This window comes from Amblyomma maculatum, chromosome 6 (genome assembly GCF_055883805.1).
Source record: "Amblyomma maculatum isolate TAMU_Amacu chromosome 6, ASM5588380v1, whole genome shotgun sequence".
NCBI classification, from domain to species: Eukaryota; Metazoa; Arthropoda; class Arachnida; order Ixodida; family Ixodidae; genus Amblyomma; species Amblyomma maculatum.
The window spans coordinates 175,230,054-175,252,326 of record NC_139349.1 but is presented as its reverse complement, the minus strand read 5'-3'; the positions used below and the strand labels follow the sequence as shown (position 1 = coordinate 175,252,326).

The following is a 22,273-nucleotide window of genomic DNA, read 5'->3' as shown; positions in this document are numbered from 1 at the left end:
CGGGGCAGGGCAGTGCCACCTAGAACTAGTTTCAGGCCTGCTCACTGCCGCCGTGACGTCACGCGTCTTGACCGAGCCGCGCGGAAGCGGGAGGCCGTGAAGCGCAAATCATCGCTTCTGCGGAAAGGAGTGGTCGCGGTTGAGTGCCACACGTATAATAGTTTTATTTTGCCTTTTCATTTTGATTGGCGCTAATGTTAGGAGTGCATATTGCTTTAAAATCCGTGCTCATTTATCTGGAAGGCAATTTATTATTCCACTAAATATAAGATTGTACGCCATGGAACATGTGGCCCAACAAAGTAACGAAATAAAAAAGGTACATTTAATGAGTCTTTATTAACTCACACGCTTGCCACATACACACACATACACACTGTGTCCAGAGAACGCATATGGAAACATTTATTGCTCATTTTGCAAACTTTTGCAATTTCCTCTGTTGAGTCGGCGTTTTTATACCCTTCACAACATCAGTCTTCATAGAAACGTAGTTCTTCAGAAGTGTGTTTGCTGCTGCCACAAGTATGTTTGTCAGCACAGTGTCAGGATGGTGACCATTGTTACAGACATCAAAATCCTCTGTTTCACAGAGATGTCTCGTGACAGCCACAAGCAGCTCCCCCTGTTTAGGTGTTGCATGAAAACGTGCAGCATTCACTTTGCTGGTAAGCTGTTCTAAGACAATGTGGGCGTATAAAACCGCATTATTGACAGCCGGTTGTGGAAACTTCAGAGCGCCTCTCGAGAGGTTTTCGATTAGGAGATTCCTTTCAAGTTGAACTTCCCGGTCCTCAGACGTAATATTCATGGCACAATACTGACAGGGCAGCTTCTTCAACGTGGCGTGGGCGCAAAAGCCTGCGGTGTATGCTATCACGGGCAGAATGGACTCTTTATATTTCTTATATCACGATCCGACACCTTTATACCGTACTCCTCTGTCAACTGAGCTCCGTCAAGTGTTTCAGCACATGGCTTCTGCAGTTCCTGCATATCTGGCAAAACCAAACTGTCTTGTAGCCTCAGTTTTTTCTCTGACACAAAGACTTGCTGTATTGAAATGTGATAATTTGTTCCAGACAGCCGACGGTACTGTCCGAACCTTTCCTCTAGACTGTCGGTCTGAAATTTGCCCAGCAACACATAGTCGAAATTCAATTCTTCAAGGCAGTACCGGCACAGTTCGACAAGCGAGTAACAAGTCAGCCGCAGCGCTGCGTGGGTTTCAGTGGTTAGTGCGCCTGTATCCATCCGGATGTCTCGCCATGTGTCCAACCAATCCACAAATTTATTAAGAAATTCTATCTGCTTGTCAGTCAAACTCCTTACTGGATCCTGGAGCGGATATCTTAGGCGCCGGCCCTTGGAGGGGCTTTTCACGTTGACTATATGCCACTACTTCAGTATTAGGTCAATGAAATGCGCTGTCCCTGCGGCGTAGTTCAAATTAAGCTCGTTTCCGCGCATATTTAGAGCCTCCACCACAAATGAACTAAAAAAATTACCGACGATTACGTTACTTCCTAATGCGAAATTTGAGCGCAGCAAATAAGCTGTTTCACCTTTTCGATAGATTGAGGCAAAGAAATCGAGCAACACATGTATGCGCTATCACATAATTTTTTGTTTTATTTTTCACACGTATTCCTTTAACAAAGACTCCCTTCTCGGCGGCGGCGATGAGCTTCTGCTTCAGCCTCGCTTACACCTGGTTGCTCTCGACGGTGGCGATGAGCCTCCGCTTCGGCGGTGCGAACGGCAGGGTCTTCTCGACGGCGGCGATGAGCTTCTGCTTCAGCCTCGCTTACTGCTCTGGATTCTGGCGGCGACGGCGACGGCGGCGCAGCAGCAGCAGCAGCAGCAGCAGCAGCAGCAGCAGCAGCAGCAGCAGCAGCAGCAGCAGCAGCAGCAGCAGCAGCAGCAGCAGCAGCAGCAGCAGCAGCAGCAGCAGCAGCAGCAGCAGCAGCAGCAGCAGCAGCAGCAGCAGCAGCAGCAGCAGCAGCAGCAGCAGCAGCAGCAGCAGCAGCAGCAGCAGCAGCAGCAGCAGCAGCAGCAGCAGCAGCAGCAGCAGCAGCAGCAGCAGCAGCAGCAGCAGCAGCAGCAGCAGCAGCAGCAGCAGCAGCAGCAGCAGCAGCAGCAGCAGCAGCAGCAGCAGCAGCAGCAGCAGCAGCAGCAGCAGCAGCAGCAGCAGCAGCAGCAGCAGCAGCAGCAGCAGCAGCAGCAGCAGCAGCAGCAGCAGCAGCAGCAGCAGCAGCAGCAGCAGCAGCAGCAGCAGCAGCAGCAGCAGCAGCAGCAGCAGCAGCAGCAGCAGCAGCAGCAGCAGCAGCAGCAGCAGCAGCAGCAGCAGCAGCAGCAGCAGCAGCAGCAGCAGCAGCAGCAGCAGCAGCAGCAGCAGCAGCAGCAGCAGCAGCAGCAGCAGCAGCAGCAGCAGCAGCAGCAGCAGCAGCAGCAGCAGCAGCAGCAGCAGCAGCAGCAGCAGCAGCAGCAGCAGCAGCAGCAGCAGCAGCAGCAGCAGCAGCAGCAGCAGCAGCAGCAGCAGCAGCAGCAGCAGCAGCAGCAGCAGCAGCAGCAGCAGCAGCAGCAGCAGCAGCAGCAGCAGCAGCAGCAGCAGCAGCAGCAGCAGCAGCAGCAGCAGCAGCAGCAGCAGCAGCAGCAGCAGCAGCAGCAGCAGCAGCAGCAGCAGCAGCAGCAGCAGCAGCAGCAGCAGCAGCAGCAGCAGCAGCAGCAGCAGCAGCAGCAGCAGCAGCAGCAGCAGCAGCAGCAGCAGCAGCAGCAGCAGCAGCAGCAGCAGCAGCAGCAGCAGCAGCAGCAGCAGCAGCAGCAGCAGCAGCAGCAGCAGCAGCAGCAGCAGCAGCAGCAGCAGCAGCAGCAGCAGCAGCAGCAGCAGCAGCAGCAGCAGCAGCAGCAGCAGCAGCAGCAGCAGCAGCAGCAGCAGCAGCAGCAGCAGCAGCAGCAGCAGCAGCAGCAGCAGCAGCAGCAGCAGCAGCAGCAGCAGCAGCAGCAGCAGCAGCAGCAGCAGCAGCAGCAGCAGCAGCAGCAGCAGCAGCAGCAGCAGCAGCAGCAGCAGCAGCAGCAGCAGCAGCAGCAGCAGCAGCAGCAGCAGCAGCAGCAGCAGCAGCAGCAGCAGCAGCAGCAGCAGCAGCAGCAGCAGCAGCAGCAGCAGCAGCAGCAGCAGCAGCAGCAGCAGCAGCAGCAGCAGCAGCAGCAGCAGCAGCAGCAGCAGCAGCAGCAGCAGCAGCAGCAGCAGCAGCAGCAGCAGCAGCAGCAGCAGCAGCAGCAGCAGCAGCAGCAGCAGCAGCAGCAGCAGCAGCAGCAGCAGCAGCAGCAGCAGCAGCAGCAGCAGCAGCAGCAGCAGCAGCAGCAGCAGCAGCAGCAGCAGCAGCAGCAGCAGCAGCAGCAGCAGCAGCAGCAGCAGCAGCAGCAGCAGCAGCAGCAGCAGCAGCAGCAGCAGCAGCAGCAGCAGCAGCAGCAGCAGCAGCAGCAGCAGCAGCAGCAGCAGCAGCAGCAGCAGCAGCAGCAGCAGCAGCAGCAGCAGCAGCAGCAGCAGCAGCAGCAGCAGCAGCAGCAGCAGCAGCAGCAGCAGCAGCAGCAGCAGCAGCAGCAGCAGCAGCAGCAGCAGCAGCAGCAGCAGCAGCAGCAGCAGCAGCAGCAGCCGGAGGACTTCCACCGGTCGTCTCGCTCATGGCTCAGAAAGGATTGGCAGATAATTTCGCAGTGGCGAACGGCAGCGGCAATCTCGGCTCGGGTGGTGCACATATACAGATCCGCCGCCACCGATCTGGCTCTCTATGATTGCCACCGCACAGGGGTTGCATTGGAGAAGGAGCGAAGAAAGGAATTAAGTTCGAGCCGGCGCTTTGACAACCGGAGACTCGCAGGAAGAGGGGAGAGGGGGGCGGCGTGTACACCCAGCGGCAAACGATGGGTGCAGAAGCGCGCGCAGCAAGCGGACAACGCGATAAAGGGAGGAGGGAAGAGATAGCAGCGACTGACTGATGCTGCTGACGCCGATAGTGAGTCAACCCCAGCTGCGGAGTTGGTTTCAGGGACAACGCCGCCGATGCGGGGGGGACCCTCCCCTCCTCTTTCTGCATGGCGGCGACGGTGTTCTATGCAGTCACGTTATCTTGACTCTAGCGGCGTCAGCGGCATCCAGCGGTATCAGTCGGTCGCTGCTAGCGCTGGGGGGATGAAAGGGGGGCGGAGCTGGTTACGAGGCCGACGCCGACGCGAAACCCAGGAACGGACGCCAAAGAGCTGCGCTCTAAAACTTTTAAAACCAGCTTCACATTCTGGCGCTCAATGTTGGATGGATGCAGTGCTTTGTAGCTCAATCCATAACCAAACTTTGCGACGCTGTGTTGCTCCGAAGCGTGCAAGTATCGAAGAGCTTTGAAAGAGGCTCCATTAACCCGAACTAACGGAGATCCACTAAGAAATTCAGGGTAGAAGGTGCACGTTCCTGGATTTTTCTGGTTCAACCAGTTGTTTCGTATGCACTTCAGAAGGTGGACTGGGTCTACTACATAAAAAAGGAGTCTTGAATCGTCCACTGGGTGAGGGTACACGATGTCAACTGTTCGTGGTTTAGAAAACAAGGACATCACTTTTCTATTTATGGAATCGTTATCTGTTATTACTGCTATGACATTAAGCCCTGCATTCTCGAGCTCCAATATTGTCTTTCTTAGGACTGCGTGCAATTGGACTGCTTCAATGTTCGATACTGGCAGAATGTGTGCGACATCCTTGTGTGATGATAGCAAGGACTGCGTCATAAAAACATGCGCAGTTTTGGCTGCTTCGGAAGAATTAGAAGCTGCCCCGGTCACCGATCCACCTTTGTACTCGAAGTACGGCTGAATATGGGTCTCGTCCATCATTATAGTGACAATATTTTCATGCGGTTTCAGGAGGCTTGATCGCTTCTTCACATAACGTAAAAACCCTTCGTCGTCCTGCTCATTCGCTGGGTTGACGTTGTATTGCGAACAGATACGCATCAGTGTAGATCGATGGGGCAGTGCTAACTTGCCAGCACTGCGAATGAATCGGTAGGCGTGTGGGGAAACAGTGTATAGAATACTGGAGAATATTAAAAGCTCAGCAGAGTACCGTGCTGAATGGTCCTTCTTGTGCAATAGGTCAAGTTGCTCTTTTATAAAGCCGAGTGCTTCTGTTTTCTCTTGCGGCAAAAGATCATCACACCTGAGGCTGTCCAGCAAAGAGAAAAAGCAAGCTGAAACTCGCTTTGACTTTTTCATCCTTGTCGCAAATGTCTGGAGCCTTGAAACTTCTCATGCTGTCTAGTGCAGTCTGAAGGTAGCGCAGATCGTCTAGCTTACACGGGATGAGCAGGTCCTTTACAGGCACTTTCACTTTCCTCCAGAAGGCCGTTACCTCCATGTTCTTGCTAACAATCACAGATCGTTCGACGTCTGGTGGATCTTCACCCTCTATGTGAACAAAGAGAACAGCATGCTCTGCTTTTACTGACATCCAGTAGGTGGAGAGATCGAGGCTTCGTAGGCGCGATACAAAGTCTTCACATGACTGAAGCTTATTTTGGCGCTCTTGTTCTTCGTGCGATAAGATGGACTGCCGAATAGCTTCTTCTAGATGCGATGCCTCGCGGCGTTTCCTCTTTGCCTCTGGCTCCTGGCGCACTGGTGCGCATTGGCTCAAATAAGCAGGGGCATTTGGAAAAATGGTCGGCACTGCGTCCTGAGTAAGCCGAGTAGCGCCCATGGGAGCTTCTATTGCCCTGCCGGTTCTTGGACCGGTGTACGTAGAAGTCGTCCTTAAGTACTCGGCCTTGAAATGGGGCTCGCACACCTGCAAACCATTCACAAAAAATAAACGGTATATCACAGGCCTTTTTTGCTTCACATCCACCTCACTTACTAAGCTGTAAAAAAGAGGCTATTTGAGGTGTCTACATGGATAAAAATGCGGCTGAAGTAAAGCCGTAGATATTTTTAAGAAATAATAAAGGGGACCGTGTAAACATGAAAAGACACTCTGTATTTTATGGCGCTTTTTATCCTTCGACAGTCGGTTCTTTTTTTTTTCTAGCCCACGCTGGTTCTTTATCGACGAAGCGCGCTGACTAGCAAATAGATTCCAAACAATCTACAAATTACTTCGAGCGTGTGCGTGAACTGATAATACGTCCTGGCGCCCCTGGAAAAAAACGACACCACTCAAGACTTGAGTGATTTTATAGCGATAGCGCGTCTCATCCCAATAAAGCGCCGCAGTCAAAGCGAACGTTACAGAAGAGAAATAAACACCCGGGAAAATGTCAAGTCTTACTGACTGGCAAGTAAAAAGCGGCACAAGAGATCATTATATTCGCTTCAGGAAAAAACATCTCTCCAGGCATGCGCGCGGCATTATGACGATATCGTGTCTCATTACAGCTAAGTGCCGCAGTTGAAGCGAACATTTCTGGAAAGAAATAAACAGACCTTACAATGTGAAGAATTATGCTGGCTCGCAAGTCAAAAGCGCACTCTTTATTATATCGTTATAGTAGAGCAAGAACCGGACATGTTGGAGGTGGTGCTTTTAATATGACTCAAAAGTAGTATAGACGTACACATACCTTCGGATCACGGAGAGAACAGATGTCGACGTCATCTCTACGAACAGCACGCTCTCACTTTGCTCTTCGGTCGTCCTTTGGGAACGAGAACACTCGAACCTTCGGCCGATTGTCGTAATTGCCGCGACAGTTGGGCACGCAGCATCGCCCCATTACGACAGTTTGCAGGGGTACACTACGCGAATATTCAGTGAACGAAACGTTTCACATCACCACACACCAGTTCACAAACGTAGACAAACACGTCTTCTCCAGCCGCAAACAGAACCAGCTCAAAAAGACACCGGCATGCCGCGATAGGCCGCGTCGGGCTTAGCAAATCTTGCTCTCGCGAACGGCGTGGGCACGTTCGCGCGAGAGGAGGCGTCGGTCAAAACTGAGTGACGTCAGAGGCCACGACCAGAGAAGTGAGCAGGCCTGATAATATTCTAGAGGGCGCTGGGAAGGGGCAGGGGTGGTACGAAGGAGGGTTCGAAAAAGACTCCAGGTTGATTTTTTATGGAGCGCCGGTCAAGGTTGTTGCATAGGGTATTCCGTCGAGAATCCTCAAGTGTAGCACAATATGCCACAATATCATTTCGCAACCTTGAAAGGGAGGTCTGCAATTGGAGGTTGCGGGGTTGCAGTCTGACTGTTCGGAGAAGCATTTTGCGACTCTTCCATAGCCTGATGAGTGGGGGTCCGAGTCAGGCGTGGGATATGCAGCTGTCTCCGTGCGAGTAGAGGACGAAGTCGCTTGTAGAAGGGCATTAGTCCACTGCTCATACGTCTGAAGGAGGCAGAGGAGAGGAGACAGCGAAAAACATGCCAGTCGGTATGTCGAACGCGCTGCTTACGATGGGTATCGGAAGAGGGACGGAGATGGAAATAATGTAGTGGTAACTAAGAAGGGTATCAGATCAGTAAGTTCAGGGGTTGTGTGTCGCTGGAAATGTGTGCCCACCATAGTGGGTACTCCGGGGGTGTGAGGAGAGTGAGGTGAGCTTGCTGGGCCATGGAGTGGATTAGGCGGCCGGCTCTTAAGGTCTGCGGATAACCCCATAATGTGTGCGGGGCACTCAAGTCTCCGCAGAGAAGAAAAGCCGCGTTAAAGGGCAATGTTCAAGAAATTTATCTAGGGCCGTGAAATGTGGGTCGTGAGTGGGGGGGGGGGGTTGTAGAAGGACAACAGTGCCAGGCTGAGGTGAGCCTGAGGAAGATATTAGAGGGTGTCCACCAGGTAGGATTGGAGCGATGAGGGAATGTCAGGGGCTGCTACCGAGAATTCACGGCGAACGTAGATAGAAGATAAGGGGTTAGTAGCTATAGAGTGAAATGCCAAGTAGCCAGGAACGTTAGTGGAGCAGCGAGTTTACTGGAGGGGAAGGAAGTGGGGTAGAGAGGGGAGAGTAAGAAGCTACTGGTGTAATGGAGTGCGGTTAGTATTAGGATTGCGACAGTTCCACTGAATTATATTGAGGTCCTCTATGTTGACATGTAACTAATTTCATTGCTCAGTGGCAAGCCTTCGCGTGTCTTTGGGGGAGGGGGAAGAGAATACGTGATGATTTGCAGTGAAGTCTGAAAGGTGGAGATAAAATTAAGGATGCATTCGAACTGAACGTTGACATGAGTATTCAGGCGATTTATGTTTAGCAATGAGAGAATGGGTAGACACATCTTTTATTCATTTTGCTTGACAGAGATGAAGACCGCCCCATGATCTGTGAAGTAGCATACAGGGGTCTCAACTTTGCCAAATACAGTGTTTCGATTTGGCAAAGTCTACAAACTCAGTCCCATCATTGGATTACTCACCGGTGTCAAGTCCATTTGGTGCCGCAGTCTCTCGCACACAGTACACGTGTCCAAATGGATTGTTCACTAGGTCTGCTTCAAATTCCCGGGTAACAGATGCACTTTCGGAAACTCGAATGGAGTGATCAGTCACACGACGCGTCTTCAAATCCTCTTTTGTTGGTTCCCGTTGACTGAACTTTTCCATAGGCCTCATTTTGGTAGTTATGCTCCGTCGATTACGCTCGGTAGTCTGGCATCACTGCTTCCAAAGCCGTTTCTCTCTCTGTTCGGGCGTCTCCGTAGCTCTCTTCACCTTCTTGTGCTCATTCTCTCTTTGCTGCTGCTATGCGCCGCTCTGCTGCTGGTGGTGGGGGTGGTTAAACATTTATTAACCAATACTCTGCTGCTGGTGGTGGGGGTGGTTAAAACATTTATTAACCAATAAATGGTTAGAGAGGCGCTGGGTTAGAGACGTATTGGCCTCCTCCCCTCCCAATACTAGGTGGAGCCCCTATTCCGGGGCCCCATTGGCAAGCAACGCCGCCCGCGTCCGTTGAACCAAGGCTTTTTGAGCCTTGAGGTCTTCAAAGCTGAGCAGGGCCGCCTTCCAGTCTTCTCTGGTTGGATTGGGGTTGGGGGAATGAATGGGTTTGATTGGCAGGCCCGGAAAATGTGGAAGATGTCAGTCACCTCCCCACAGTACTGGCACGCACCATTAAAGGATGGGTTGAAATGTTTAAGCACCGCCGGGCACAGTACAGTAATGGTAAACATTTTGATGAGGAGGCACTCGTTAGCGCGATCTAGCCCCTTACAAGAGGCCGGGTAGTGCCTGTGCTCCTCCTTGTAGTAATCGGTGATGTCTTAGAATGTCAGGGCCAGATTGTCTGATTGGGAGTAGGCTTCCAAGGCCAGGGAGATATCCCGGTGAGAGGGTGCGTGGGCGGCCTGATCGGCCTGTTTGTTTCCTTTGAGACCTTGGTGACGGGGCGCTCAAATGAGGTTAAGCAGAGTTGTGTCTTTGTATCGGCAGCTAGATTGCAGTATACGCTGGGCAAGCGGGGGAGCCTGCCCCAGCCTATAGTTCCGACAGCCCCTCGCGAGTCGGTGATGATGTGTTTCGACTTGGAAATACTGAGAGCCAGAGCGATGGCAATCTCCTCCGCGTGTGTTGGGCTGCATGCTTTGAAAGTTAACCCGTTAACTGTGTTCGTGTTGTGTATGACTGCAGTCGTAAACCACCCCCCATGGCGTGGACCGGCAACGGCCACGTATTGCACGTGTTGTTGGTGACCATAGTATACTTCCAACGCTTCTGTGCGCGCCTTGCGACGACCGCTATGGTCTTCTTTGGACAAGTTGTGGGGAAGGGGTCGCACCCGAAGGGTGCGTCTCCATGGTTCTGGTACTCTAACCCTTTCCACAATGTGATATTCGGGTTTGATGTGTCAGTCAGACAGTTCAGTCGTTCAGTCGTGTCCGACTCTTCGTGACCCTATGGACCATACCACGTCACGCATTCCGGTCTCTCACTATTTTCCTAACATCACGTAAATTCATCTGCAGCGCCTCGAGGTTGCCATCTAACCATCGCTTTTGCTGCCTACCCCTTCTCCGGCGACCCTCAACCTTTCCCAACATCAAATCTTTCTCCAGCGACTCCTCTCTTCTCATCAGATGACCAAAGTAGCTGAGCTTTAACTTTAGAATTTTACCCTCCAATCAGCGGTCAGGGTTTATGGCCAACAATATCGACTGATTTGATCTTCTGGGAGTCCAAGGAACCCTCAAGAGTCTCCGCCAGCACCACAATTCAAACGCGTCAATTCTTCGGCGGTCAGCCTTCTTCACAGTCCAACTCTCGCATCCATACATCACAACTGGAAAGACCATAGCACGAGTTATACGGACCTTGGTTGGCAGACTAATGTCTCTTAATGTGTAGCCAGTCCAAAAGGCGGCGACCGGACGTGATCTCTGTAAAACGCGTGTATTGGCTGAGTAAGTGGGCTTCTCGAAGCTCCCGGAAGGTGTTCACCACGCCAAGAGCCAGAAGCTTCTGGTTAGACGTGCTGACCGGAAGGTTGAGAGCCCGCTTGATGGGTTTTGGTAGATGGCCTCCATTTGGTCATCATCGTGTTTTCGCAGGTACAAGTAGGGGATCGAGTAGAGAATTATGCTCGTTACGAAAGCATCGGCAAGCCGCAGTGCATCCTTGCTTCGTAATCCGCCGCGCTTGTTCGAGACCCGGCGGACCATACGGCGCACCTGGTCTCCCACAGCGTGAAGTTTGGCTAAGGTGGTGTCGGCCTTGCGTTGATGGCGTATGAAGAGGCCAAGGACGCGGATCTCTTTGGCCTTCCGGATCGGTCCCGAGGAGAGGCTAAGGTGAAACTGAGTTGCGTCTCGAGGGGAGGGGCGTACGTGCACAAATTCAGATTTAGCTGAGGCGCACTGGAGTCCGTAGTAGGTCGCGTAGTCATCGACTACGGTCGCCGCTGCTTGCAGGCAGGACTCGATGTGGCCCAGGTTACCTTGCGTGGCCCAGATTGTGATATCATCCGCGTAAAGTGCGTAATGTATCCCGAGAAGAGAAGCCAATTTGGAGGGAAGATGAAGCATGACCAAATTGAAGAGGAAGGGGAACAAAACCGCGCCCTGAGGTGTTCCCCTCGAGCTGATGGTGTATAGCCCGTGATCCTGTATGCGTATGTAGGCTTGCCGGTTGTTAAGGAATTGTCTTATGTAATTGAATGTTTTGTGGCCGCAGTTGGTCTGACTGAGATGGTCGAGAACCGCTTCGTGCTTCACATTGTCGAATGCGCCTTTAAGGTCCAAGGCCAGGATCACCTTGTCGGTATGGAGACATTCGACAGGATCTAAGGTGTCGTGGTGGAGCTGAAGGAGCATATCCTGTGCTGATTTTTGAGGGCGGAAACCGAACATGGTGTCCATGAAAATGTGATATGTTTCGAAAAATTCGGAGAGTCTGTCACGTACCATTGTCTCCATTAGCTTGCCGACATAAGACGTGAAAGAGATGGGGCGAAGGTTCTACACATCAATAGGTTTCCCGGCCTTCGGGATGAAGGTCAAGAGACCCGACTTCCAATCGAGAGGGAGAGGAGTGTCTCCGTCCCAAATACTATTGATGTATTTGAGGAGCACGGCACAGGATGCGTCGGGAAGGTTGGCCAAAAGCTTGACAGTAACCTGTCGCGCCGGGGTGTGTTGTTGTTGTGGCTGTAGGAAGAAGGAAAAGAAAATGCAAGTGCCTGCTACTGGCTCTGTAGCTGAGCCACCTCCGCTGCCTCTTGCGTACAGAAGAGACAAATAGAGAACAAAAAGAAGAGGGGAAAGAAAGACGCGCGCCGCAACAACAGCCGTCGTCCACCACCGAAGCAGTGGCGGGTGCAATGACGGCCTACAACAGATAAAAATCAGTGGCAGGCTAGCCCCTGCCGCAAGCGGCGTTGACCTACCTGTTCCAGCCCCGTCAGTGCCAGGATAAGCCACCCTTCACCACCTTCCCCATCGCCCGCTCTCGGGTGCAGTGCCGCGCTTCATGCTGCTCGGCTAGCCGACACTAACTGGGTGGACAGATGCAACACGGCTGCGCGCCAGTTGTCTGGGCGCAATACGTGGCTCCTGTTCGGCGCGCTCATCGATCCCACACAAACACGCACAGAAACCCAGCACCACTTACATAAGGTCATGCATAATTTTACAGGAACGACAACACATCTAGCGCACACACTCAGGGGCCGATACCTATTGTTACGAAGAAGAAGATAGGCCGTGGCGGAAGAGGAGCCCTCGCGCTAGGCCAACTATTGAATCATCTTTCACCCTATCGCCATGTTGTGCTGTCCTCTTCGCCTGTCACCACGTAACATTTTTGGTGGAGGTGCGGGGTGAATCATCCCCATCCTCGCCTTGGAGCATCGACACCATCTGTAAGCCGGGACCATCGACCGAGGGCCCAGGGACATCGCCGAGAAGCTTCGCCCCAGCCTTTCCCGCCCAGATCCGACCAACTATACCACCCCCAGCCTGGACCTGAAGACAAGAACAGACAGACCAACCAGAACCGAGATGAAGGACCGGAAAGAACCGATGGGCACGAACACGCAACCCGCGCCCAAGTCGCCTGACGTGACCTCGAGCCATCGGTCCCATGGACTCTGGTGACGGATGGTTGAACAGCTCCAGGGGCGGCGGATCACCCACGCATCAGACATCGTGGTGGCAAGCAAGTCATTCACCCCTGTCCCTCCTTGTTGTTGTTGTTGAAAACTTTTATTGTCCAACAGAGAAGGACCACACCGCCTGGGCCGCTCTGTCTCACCCCCCTGTAAGGGGGAGGGGACTTAGCGGCCCAGCCGCACGGGATGGTCGCATTAGATGCTGGCCGCTTTGGTTTCGCCGGCGGCCTCTGCTGCGAGTTGGACGGCGGTGAGTTGGAGCTCAGGGTCCGAGCTTCGCAATAAGGTTTCCCAGGCTTCCCTACTGCTAATGTTTTGCGCCCTGCCTGGGGAGTAAGCGCACTCCCAAATTATATGGTCGAGGGTTCCTCTCGCCTCACACTTTTTACATTTATCGTCCTGGGTTTGGGTATACTCCAGTCTGCAGGCGTCTCCACGCCATTGCCTGACCTCTATTTAACGCCGTGTTTGGTGGGGGAAAACGCCTCCGGCATTGCCTGTAGTGTTCTGTAATGTCTTGATACCAGATTAATCGCCCTTCTCTATTATGTTCTGCCTGAGCCGAGCCATCCTGTACAGCTCGGAGGTAGAGATCTCGAGCTGCACTGTGGGCCGCCTCGTTACCGCTGACAGATTCGTGCGCCGGGGTCCAGATGATGTTGATCGTCCTATCAATCACTCCTTGTGTTAAAATTTTGGTGGTGAGGGGGTTTACCCTCCCCCTAGTGAAATTTTGGATTGCAGCTTTACTGTCGCTAACAATATATCTAGCTTTGGTGCCAACGCAAGCGATCGCTATCGCAGCTTCCTCCGCTATCTCGGTTTCTTTCCCTAGTATGGTAGCCACCGTGACGAGGGTGCCTCCCCCATCTACCGCCGCTATGGTCATGTATCGACTGTGTCTGTTTCCTGCCGCATCTACGTAGGCAACTTCATTTGGGGGTTTGCTCCGATATATTGTTTCTATCGCTTCCGCCCTTTTCTGTCGCCTTTCCCTATTAAACTCAGGGTGCATGTTTTTTGGGTAGGGGAGGGATTCTTAGGTGCGCCCTGATTTTCCTGTCAATGTCAACCCTTTCCTTTTGCCCCCTGTCTGTGGCTATTCTAAGGTTACTTAGCGTAGCTCTTCCCACTCGCGTCGTGCTGAGTCTTTCAAGTTGCGAGGTTTTAACCGCTTCCGTGATTTCTGAAATCGTATTGTGCTGTCCTAGGGCCAGTAGCTGCTCCGTCGATGTACATGTTGGGAGGCCTAGGGCCTTTTTAACGCATTTTCTGATGAGCGCGTCTATCTTTCTCCTCTCATTTGCCTTTAGGTTCAGGTATGGCGTGGCGTAGCCCACTCTGCTAATGATGAAGGCTTGTACCAATCTCAGGAGGCTTTTTCCTTGAGGCCGCCTCCGTTACGTGAGACCCTCCTGATGAGGTTTAATGTCTGGGTCGCGTGGTTTTCTAACTTTTTAATGGTGATTGTGTTCCTTCCGTGTGTTTGTAAGTGGAGTCCCAATATTCGTATTGTCTCTACTTTTGGTATCTCCCTTCCTTCCACGTACACCTGTGGGTCAGAGGGAGGTTTGTTCCTGAGTGCCTTGTCATTATACACAAGATTTCTGATTTTTCAGGCGAACATTTAAGTCCTCTGTCCGCCGCGTACTTAGAGATGACATCTGCTGCCACCTGCAGCGTTTCATTGATCTCTGCGTCGCTCCCTCAGTTGATCCAGAGATTGATATCGTCCGCATACAGGCTGTAATTTAAGTTGTAATTCCCAATTTTCCGCAATTCCTTCGGGAGCCCTCTCATGGCCATGTTGAAAAGGGTGGGTGACAGTACCGATCCCTGAGGTGTCCCCCTGTTACCTAGCCTGATCACCCCAGATTGTATTTCCTGGAAAGTTATAACCGCCGTGCGGTCCGTTAAGAAATTTCTGACATAGCAATAAGTTTTTAGCCCTATTCCTAGCTGCTGGAGCCCTTCCAAGATGGCTTCGTGCTTGACGTTGTCGAAGGCCCTTTTTAGGTCCAGTCCCATAATGACTTTCGCATCTTTGGTTATGGAATTAATTATGCCTTGCTGCAGCCGCAGCATGACGTCCTGTGTGCTCAGATGGGGCCTGAAGCCATACATCTCGTCTGGCAATTTCTCTTTTTCCTCCATATAATTTGAAATTCTGGTTTGAATTATGTGTTCCATTAACTTTCCTACACATGACGTGAGCGATATAGGCCGGAGATTTTCCAGTTTCGGTTGCTTCCCGGGTTTTGGGATCAGGATCACGGTAGCCTCTTTCCACAGCGGTGGGATCTCCCCTTTTTCCCAGCATTTCTGCATGTAGCTGGTAAGGGCCTCTATCGAGTTGTCATCTAAATTCCTGAGCATCTTATTCGAGACTCCTGTCCCTCCTTGAACATCCTCATCGTCACGTCACCATCAACTTCAAGCGAGCCGATCGGGACAATCGCTCGGTGGCCACGGGAAGTGTTACGAAGAAGAAGATAGGCAGTGGCACGAGATGTGCCCTCGCGCTAGGCCAACCCTTAAATCATTCTTCACCGTATCGCCATGTTGTGCTGCCCTTTTCACTTAATTGTCACCTCGCAAAGAGAACTGCTTAAGGCCGCCCTAAGGTCGTGGAGCTGTAACGGAGGGTGCAGCTCCGTGTTCTCTTTGCCTGCATACGAGTAGGCAACCGGCCGGGTGTCTTTGGTGGTGCATAGGTATCGGTCCCTGAGTGTGTGCGCTAGCTGTGTTGTCGTTCCTGTAAACTTGTGAATGACCTTATATAAGTGGCGTTGGGTTTCTGTGTGCGTTTGTCTGGGATCGATAAGCGCGCGGAGCTGGCGCCGCGTATAGCGCCCAGACATCCGGCATGCAGCCATGTTGCATCTGTCCACCCAATTAGTGCCGGCTAGCTGAGCAGTATATTCCGCGGTTAGATTTGTGAGTTCGAGGATGCGCTTCTTGAGGTGTCGTTATGTTTCTGTTTTTTCCATCTTTTGATGAGGCTGCGGCGGGCCTCCCAAAGATGTAGGAGGTAATTGTCCACATCCGTTTGCGCTTCCGTGAGCTGTATTTGCTTTTCGTGTTGTTTCAGTGCCGACATAAGCGATTTGTACCAGGTGCATATCCCGACTGAAGGAGGTCTACGATGGACAGAGAGGTGCGGGAAGTTGTCCAGTTCGGAATACAAGCTTGTGTTTGTGGACGTTTCAGCGGACGCATGTATATAGTTGTGTTGATTATACCGTGATCACTTCTGAGGGTGGCAGCTGCATTGCGTTAGGTGAAACGGAGATATGTCTGAGTGCTGTGCGATGGCAGTTGTTGTTGTTGCGACTGTGCGAAGAAGGAAAAGAAAGTGCACGGGCCTTCTGCTGGCTCTGTAGCTGAGCCACCTCCGTTGCCTAGTGCGGACAGAAAGGAAAGTAGAGAAGAAAGAAAAAGAAGAGGGAGAGAAAGACGCGCGTTGCATCGGCCGTCGTCCACCACCGAAGTAGTGGAGAGTGCAATTACGGCCTACAACAGATCCAAATCCGGTAGCAGGCTAGCCCCCGCCGCGGCGGTAACCTACCAGTACCAGCCCTGTAAGGCCAGGAGAAGCTGCTCTTCTCCACCCCCTCATGTTGTTGTTGTTGTGGCTGTAGGAAGAAGGAAAAGAAAATGCACGGGCCTGCTACTGGCTCTGTAGCTGAGCCACCTCCGCTGCCTCATGCGGACAGAAGAGAAAATAGAGAAGAAAGAAAATGAAGAGGCGCAGAAAGACGGGCGCCGCAACAGCCGTCGTCCACTACCGAAGCGGTGGCGGGTGCAATGATGGCCTACAAGTCACAAGAGATAAAATACGGTGGCAGGCTAGCCCCCGCCGCAAGTGGGAAAAATTCCCTGGAAGAAGCAGCAATTAAAGATAAGGTTCAAGACAGGACAAATGGTATTGTCACGTAGTGTTGACAAGGCCGTACATACCAAAAGGAGACACAGGTGTGATGGTACTGAAATTAACTCTTTATTGCGCTGACTTGACTTTTACTCTGTCCACCCGATGGCACAAAAGCGATCTGTTGTCTGCTCCTTAATCAAAAGAGCAATAAACACGTGCTCTAACGAGCAATCTCTCAAGGAAGAGCTGAAGACTGTCGAAAAGGATTTGACGAGAAATGTTTACCCAAGAAGCCTTGTGGCAAACACTAAAAAGAAACTCCTACCGGGACCGCCACCTTCTGACGTTTCCGATGCCTCTAAGTCAAAACGCGCAAGCATCCCTCACATCCTGCGGATCAGTGAAGCGCTTGGTCGGGTATTCCGAAAGTACGGCGTACATTTTGCCCACGTTCAAACGAGCAAACTTAGGCACGAGCTTGTCAATGTGAAAGACCCCCTTCTCATTAAGAAGTATCCTGGGGTCGTGTACAAGATTCCGTGCGCAGATTGCGACCGCAGTTATATCGAAGAATCAGGAAACTGGTGCAAACGGATACAGCAGCACAAAAATGATATGGTGAAAGGATACAGTGCTACTAACGCTCTAGCCGAACACGTGCAAGAAACTGGACACACCATCAACTGGGACGAGGCACGTGTGCTTACCAGAGAACGGATCGCTTCTAGACGTTTGTATCTAGAGTCTTTGAGGATTCAGACCACTCATGGCACAATCAATCGGACGAAAGGGAATCTACCATCTGATTATGCAAGATCCTTACGACACATTTTGAAGAAGCTATAAACGCGTGCTTTATGTCTGGTTTCCCCATTGTGAACAAGGAAGCCGTAGGGCTTCCGAAACGTCATTACGTTTTATTAAACTTCGACGTAGCCAGTGGCCCTATAATTTTCTTCATGTAGGTTTGTGGTGTAAGCATCTTTGAAGTTGAAGTCGATGTAGACAGGGGCGTTGGGTCACTGACTGTATTAATAAAACCGTTACAGTCTAACAGCTTTTTTTAATACAAGTTGTGCCTTTGCCAACGCCTGAAGCAAAGAACCACACCGCCGGCTAGCCTTCTTAAATCGGTCATGCCCCCTATATCGCCCTTTGAGAAAATTGGAATTGATCTGATTGGTCCTTTCCCCGGAGTCGTCTGACAACCGTCGCTGAATTTTAGCGGCTATTGACTACTTGACCCAGTATCTAGAGATGTCTGTGCTTGTTTCTCCTAGAGCAGCCGACCTGTCGATCTTTTTATTACACCAAATCATTCTCCACCACGGCGTGTCCCGAGTGATCACCACTGACCGCGGTCGACAGTTCATTGTAGATATCGTGGAAGAACTTTTGTACCTTTGCGGCTTTGAATTCGTCATCATACTCCCTACCACTCTCAGACAAATGGCTTCACTGAATGACTAAGCCGGATTTTCATCAACATGATACTGACGTATGTAGCGTCAGACCACAAGAACTGGGGCGCGGTCCTGCCATGTATTTCTTACGCTTATAAGACAGCTCAGCATGAAGTGACCGAATAGTTCTCCTTTTATTGCGAAAGCGATACTACCCGCACTTTCAAGCCTTCACGTGACCCGGCCGCAGTTACGTTTGACCTCAAGCGGAGTGACGTCACACCAGCTGCTAGATATGGGGGACCAACTCGCTCCTTCAGATCACCCAGCCGTAGTTACGGCGCGTGGTTGCTGCGCCGCTCGCATGCGGCGCTACTGTCGCTGTGACATCACACCAGCTGCTAGATATGGAGCATAGTGTACTAGACTAATAATATGGGGGACCAACTCGCTCCTTCAGATCGCCCAGCCGCAGTTACGGCGCGTGGTTGCTGCGCTGCTCACGTGCGGCGCTACTGTCGCTGTGACGTCTCACCAGCTGCTAAATATGGGGGACCAACTCGCTCCTTCAGATCGCCCAGCCGCAGTTACGGCGCGTAGTTGCTGCGCCGCTCGCCTGCAGCGCTACTGTCACTGTGACGTCACACCAGCTGCTAGATATGGGGGACCAACTCGCTCCTTCAGATCGCCCAGCCGCAGTTACGGCGCGTGGTTGCGGCGCCACTCACCTGCGGCGCTACTGTCGCTGTGACGTCACACCAGCTGCTATATATGCAGGCGTTGACTGCTCTAGCCGAGATTCTTCACTATCTTGTCGATTAGTAAGCCTAAAGAGGGAGCTCATCGCCAATGTGAAGCCCGGAAGAGACGAAGAGCCACAGAAACCGCCGAAGAAAGGAAAGAACGGCTTTCAAAACGACGGGCACGAGATGCAGCTCGACGAAAGCGTTCTACCTCTACTCCAGGCTTAACCAAGTTGAGCCTCAGCCATTTTGCTTTCCCTACACACGCTTACCATAACATTCCTGGAAAAAATTCTTCCATTCTCCGTGCACGATGACCCATCCGTGTCGAAACATCTATGTCTCGCTGAAGAAGCCCATCGTCTTGGTCGTTTGCGAACCATTGCCTCCCAAGACAATGCAAAGGCCCGATATTATGTAGTTCATGCTGCAGTCAATTACGAACTCGGAGAATTGATTTGGCTTTGGACTGTGCGAGCTGTGGACTGTATCAAAAGTTCTTGTGGGAATACGCCGGACACTTTGTTGTTTTAAATAAGTTGAGTGACGTAAAATATTTTATGGCTGAAGTGACATCGATGAATAGCTGCTCGCGGAAGATGCATCTGGCTCACGTGGCACGACTGAAACGCTGCAATCCTAGATATTGTTGACTAGATCGAGGACGAGCTTCGCCTGTGCCGGGGGAAAGTGTTATGCTTCGCCGCGCTGCGCATGAAGAAGAGAAGGATGAGGTGGAAGTGCCTGGACTGGGAGTGGGAAAATCCTTACTCCGGACTGTTTCTTGCATTCATGCATACTCCGCCTACGTTGTAAATAATAAACCCACCCATCTAACAATGTGTTCACAATCGCATCTTACAATATTCGGCAGTGTCTTCGCAGTTATTGCCAAAAAACTAAGCGCTTGTCAAACTTTTAACGCAAAGTGCTGTTTCGTAGCTGAATGTTACATTCCCATCAGCACATTAACACTACCTTACAATATACTTCGCAGCTGAATGTTAGACAATTTCCATCAGTATGTCCTTTACATAATCTTTCAATATCCCTCGTCTGCAGGGCATAATATTTCATCAAGAATTGTTCATTTGTGGTGTTCACGCACAAACCAATGTAACGTCACACCATATGCATCAATGGCAAACATTCCCTATGAGGGAAGCTATCGCTTCCTTGGAAAGTTGTCATCGACAAGTTTCTCTCATTGAGTCCCTACTCTACGAGAGGAGAAAGGCACTGATAGTGATTGTCTATTATTCCTATTATTCCTCGGGGGAAAGTCCTAGGGCGGATCAGTGCAACTCCATGCTTCAACTGTACCGTTCGCTATTGCTGGCCTACAGGCCATACAACTTTCCTATGTTCAGTAACTTTATAAAGATGGACATCCAGATTATTAAAAATTTTCAACTGCGAGATCTTCGCATCTGCCTTGGATTGCCTAAATTTGCCTCAAGCGCATTGACTGTTCTTGTCGCCCGGGAATATCCTGTTACTGCATACATTGTTGTTGATACCATGAGAAATTATTGTCACGTGGCGGTGACAATACCATGATCACAAGTGAATACACAGATGCAGAAGCACTGAAATTAACTCTTTATTGGGCTGATTTGCGCTCGCAAAAGAACTAAGCGATTCGGCGGCGGTGATAGCAACAATCGCGTTCGGCAATCATCTAACAAAGAATACCCGTTTCACTCGTCCTCGCTGAATTTAAAAGTGGTGTAGAATTATCTAGATAAAACCGCGGACAGTGACTAGCATGACCAGGAACATTGTAGAAATAGAAGCGCGTGACTGAAATCCTTCAAAATACATCTCGAATCATCTGCCGTAACAAAGGAAATTATAAAGCCGGGTCTCGCGACAACAAATGTCGAATAACAGAGGTGATTCGCGCGCTAGATTCACAATGATTAGGCTGCATGCCTGCGGCTGTCGAAAAAGAACAAATAAACATCTGAATGGTTCCATCGCGGCATTACTTCCCCTTAAAAAAAACATCGTCTTCATGTTCCAAAATAAACAAAGCAACTTAAACATAAACATTAGAAAGTGTAAACACCACGGATTCTTTAACGCGCGTAATATGGTTTCAGACGAACAACATGTACGATTTCTGGCGTGCACGTCGCCGTTGTGATGCTGTCGTACTGTCAGGAATGACTTCATAGTCGAGCTGTCCGACGCGGTGAACGATTCTGTACGGCCTAGAGTATCGACGCAAAAACTTTTCAATCAGTCCGCGACGGGCTATTGGCGTCCATACCCAGACTTGGGCTCCGGGTTTGTACTCTGCGTGGCGGTGCCGCAAGTTGTATCGTCAGGCGTCGGGGCGTTATTGGTCCTTAATACGCAGCCATGCAAGTCGTGGAGCTTCCTCTGCACGCTGGAGGTAGGCGGCGACGTCCGGGTTCTCCTCGACTGTTACGTGCGGCAGCATTACATCGAGCGTGTTCGTTGGGTTCTTGCCATACACAAGCTGGAACGGGGTCACCCTGGTCGTCTCCTGGATGACCAGATTATACGCGAAGATCACGTACGGCAAGATGGCGACCCGGGTCTTGTGTTCGGCGGCGACGTACATGACAAGCATGTCCCCTACCGATTTAGTCAGACGTTCCGTGAGCCCGTTCGTCTGCGGGTGGTAGGCGGTCATCGGCCGGTGACTTGTCTGGCTGCACTTCGGCACATCACACGGATCCCCTGTCACCACCTAGCAACTCTTCCAGTAATTAGGCCACATATTGCATTCGCTTAAGTCATTGAAGCTCATTGTCATGCATCCCTGCTACAAGACCATAATCACTCATATGGAGTGGGCATGAACCTCGGGTTCAGATTTACATTCCTTGTATTACGAATAAAGCTGCTTTCAATAAAAGGACGTTGGATCAACTGCATTCTAACGGCAGTCACCGCATACATGTCTGCTCAGATGGCTCGAGTTAATTCGTGCTGTTTCCGGCCATTGTGGGAATACCGGTCGGGTTCATTTTGACATGGGTGAAGGCGAACTATGTCACCTCTTCAACTAGCATGGAACTAGCTGCCTACGGGCTGTATTTGACTTGATCAGTCAAAAGCCTCTGTAGAGCCGCGATAAACAGCAGCTTTTTTTTTTTTGTTTAGGGGAAACTGACCCTGTGAGAACTCGCGAAGATGTTCGTTCCCACGCATCTCCGCTACTAACCAGTCGGACCAGCCGCCGACGACACTTGTCTCCTTTCTTGACCGATTCAAGCTCCTGTCAGGGTGGGGGACTAAGGGCTGGTGCCATCGCGTCGCGACACCTTTCCTCGTACACGACTAGGAAGGGCGCCCATTTCCCATTCAGGGACGTCAAGGAAGATTTACCAAACAAAGCCCCTCCTGGACGCCAGGTGCCGGCTTGCCCCTCAGCTGCATCGGCTTTTGTCGACGAGGCATTGAACGCCTCCGCGGCGCTTCTCCGGGAAATGCAGCAGCGACATTCCTGTTTTTCCAACGTAGACCGTTAGATAGAGAAATAAGGACGAGCGCCGATGGGGAGAGGCTGTTAACTCTCGAGTGGAGAGAATATGCAGCATGCACACTGCATGTTTATTTTTAAAGAATTGAGGACCTGGGTCAGAGATTATGGCCATCCCATCGGGGTTGGGTTTTAATAATTA

General features: G+C 51.5%; 1 pseudogene; it reads right to left on the bottom strand.

Moving 5' to 3' along the window:
- Positions 1-1,157: 1,157 nt before the first annotated feature.
- LOC146187451 (uncharacterized) lies at positions 1,158-6,763 on the bottom strand (annotated as a pseudogene).
- Between the last annotated feature and the right edge of the window lie 15,510 nt (positions 6,764-22,273).